Genomic DNA, 3635 nt, shown 5'->3' with positions numbered 1-3635 from the left:
GGAAAGAGGACTTGGAAGAAAGATGAGAAGATATAGAACAAACTTTCTTAACCTTACAACTATGGAAGTTTTTCCCAATTAATAATTTTTGTGGGGGGCTGTCATATGAATAGTAGGATGTGTAGCAGCACCCCTGGCTTCTATATATTAGATGCTAGAAGCATCCCTTCCTGAAGTTGCAACAACCAAAATGTCTTCAGACGTTGTCAGATGCCCTCTGGGTGGCAAACCCCTGCCCCCAATTGGAATCACTGGTATACAAAGAAAAATTTCAAAAATAGTTGGTGCTTTGGGAAAAATACAAGAGAGAGACAGAGTACAAAATGTGGGAACATCCATTTCCTTTGATAATTCAATGAGGGAATTTTCAGGATACGCTTCTTTAGAGCACCAAATAACACAGTGATTTGCCCTACATACTTTTGTACGGTGATTACAGTAGTTTCATTTAATGTCGTTTGCCTTAGATATTTTTATTATTGAATGAAATAATGGCATTATGCAATGTGTATATGTTTATTATTTGATATTCTAAAATTTTGACTATACATCTGTTACAAATAGGTCACATAACCACGCTTCAAGAGGTTTTTAAGCTTTACTATTAAAATTTCCATCAATTCTAAGACTTTTGGGAATCAGTTCCAGGTTTTAGTGATACCATGTTAATATCAATTCACATCTGAGACTTTGTAAACCGGAAGTCATCAAAAAAGTTAAGTGTAAGAAAAACGCAGCATACTGTAGATTTAAAAGTCAAAGCTAAATTTGTACTTCCCCATGGTGAAATTAAATCAAGTCTTAATTCAGCAGAAGTTTAAATTAGCAGAATTAGAGCTTGAATAAGTTATTTTTGAGCTCTGCGAGACCTGTGTTTAAAAAAAAATCTGGTATATCCTACATTGATTGAAAACAGATTTTTCATAAATTGCTGAATTTTTCTTATTATGAACTCTGAAACTATTGGATAAGGACAAAGTATGAGATATCTATCATTTAACCATCAGAATTGTCTATACCAAAGCAAATCAGAGAAGTCAGACCATAGTTCCCTTCCTACGTATGTCATAGTCTTCCAGGTAAAATCCTCTCAGTATGAATAAAGACGCTTTGAGAAGGTACAAGCAGTGTAAGCCAGTTACAGCAGGGCCACATGTGATTGTACCCGAGTGGGGCGTCAGAAAGCCTTGCCAGATATGTTTGAGCACATCACGGTTAATGTTTTCTCTCTTTTTTCTCTTATTTTTTGTTTCTTATTTGGACCTATTGTGCAGCTCCATGTCATTTGCCCCTAATAGTACCTGAGATACTGACCCGTTTCCACATTTCATAGTACTGACTAACCCCCGCTCAGCATGGCATTCTCATCCTCAGGCCTACCTGGTAGCCCGGAGTCCACAGACCCTCTGTGGCAGAGTCTCCAGGTGTAACCTCACGATGTCAGTCATGATGAGGGAGAAGCTGTTTCCTGGCTGCACAGGAGATCAAAGGCAATTTGGGGTCTAGTTGCTTCTCATAAAGGAGACTTTAGCCAGTCTTTCTATTTTTATACTTATGTGTCTTCTCACATTCAAAGGTACCACTTGCCTTCCTTTCTGAATCTTTTCTAGATTCTTTGCTGTGAATTGGAATTCCTCTTGGCATCTGTACCTGCAAACTCAGTATTATTTTTCAGTGTATATATCACTGCCCCATCCACTCTCTAGTATGCCATATTTTTACTGTTTTCTCTTCCGTTCTTTATAGCTTTGGAGGTGTATGTTTTTGTATAACATTCATCTTACTGGTTTTTCAGGAAGGAGTAGAAATAAACATGTGTTTATACCATTAGGGTTAGCTTTCATATTTAAATTTCTGAGTATTTCTTTCGGGCAGAAAATTTAGAAGATAACTGAAAAGTTTTCTTAAAGTTAAAACAAATTGTTACTTTGATAGAAGTTTACACCTGCATGTACTTACAGTGTCATTTTATTTTAGGTAATTAAGAAATTTTAAAAAATGAAGAATATTCCCATTTGATATGTTGGTTATTGGACCTATCACTCTCCATGATGATTTATATGAGCTGTTACTCTCATTTGTATTTGCATTTTATAGTATTACTATTAGAAACTCAGGATAATAGGTATAATTATTTTTATTAAAAATATGACTATAACTGTAATAATATTTTACACATTTTTACACAATATATTATACATTAGAATATATAATATTCTAAATACAAGGTGATATTCAACCCAACCCTCACCAGGTACATCCCATGCTTTACAGATGAGTACACCGAGGATTACAGGGCATATATTCAGCAGATCAGGTTAATGAATGTGATGGCTACATCAGACTTTCAAAGTATCTAAAAATAGCATAATTCATTTATCCTCCATTTTGTCATTTTCTAGGCTATTTCTAACATATCATTTGATTATAGGAAGGTAAGATGAAAGACAGTGAAAAGAATTAAAGAAGAGGTAAACACTAAGATGGCATTATTGCATCTATAACTCTCATCCATCCTCCCCCAGCTAAAAAGCCTCACTTTCCAAAAATGATTGTATGGAGCATTTTGTGATTAGACAAGAAAATGAAACTGAATTGCACTATTTGTCTTTAGCACATTATGTTCAGTTCTTTTGAAGGTGAGATGTGGGCAACAGAAGAAGATAAAGAGGGGAATCAGAATTTGGGGAAAAAGTTTCCAAAGCACACACATGCACAAAAACATTTATGAGATGAATGTGTCAATACATGTAAAAAAGACTCCAGAAGAAATATTAAAGTTCTCTAGTAAGGAATATAATTTTCAAAAAAATTTAGCTGAGATTTATAGCACCTGTTCAGAAATAAAAAAATATAAAGATTGCTTTGATAATTTAATAATTAGTATAACTACGGATTAACACAGAGAATAATTAAAAATTTGAAAGGAGCTATTCACTATTTTATTTGCATACAAATGTTATTAAAAAAGTATAGTTATCCCAAAGTTATTTGTTGCTGGTGATAAAACTTTGAATTTTAAAGGGTATTATTGTTTTCATGACTGTTAGTTTAAGATGGTTTAAGAAATCCGTTCTGTCATTTTTGGAAAAGTTCAATTTAAACCGTTAAATATAGCCATTTTTTTCACTCGAAAAGAAATGGCACTTTAAAGTTCAAACTTAGCAAACTGAGCATTTTAATGAGGCAGGTATTTCTATTGGGTCAAGTTCCTTCAAAGAAAGAACACTTCTGTGCTTTTAGCAAAATGTTAGACATCTTTAAACTCTGCCCTTCTAAAAACATCTGAAGCCAATATATTTTAATGGACTTTAAGGATAACTTCTTGTCTTTTCTTTCAAATGAGTCCATATAAAATTCATCTAGGTTAATGTGGAAGTTAAATATATGAAAAAGCAGAATTAGGACAAAATGAAAAATATTTATGCTCTTATAATTATTTTCTTAATATTACCTCTTCCCACAATTCCATTTCCTGGAATAAAGATAAGTTACTTTTAAAGTGCAGTTTCATTAAGGATCCCATTCCTGCAAGACCCATTTCTCAGGAGGAACTTAGGTATTTCTTGGTGGTTTGAATTTTACTTAAAACTGACATTTTTAACTTGATAATAGCTAACAGTTTGAAGCAGGAA

This window comes from Lipotes vexillifer, unplaced genomic scaffold (assembly GCF_000442215.2).
Source record: "Lipotes vexillifer unplaced genomic scaffold, Lipotes_vexillifer_v1.1 scaffold271, whole genome shotgun sequence".
In the NCBI taxonomy this organism is placed as follows: Eukaryota; Metazoa; Chordata; class Mammalia; order Artiodactyla; family Lipotidae; genus Lipotes; species Lipotes vexillifer.
This window is presented reverse-complemented; position numbering follows the sequence as displayed.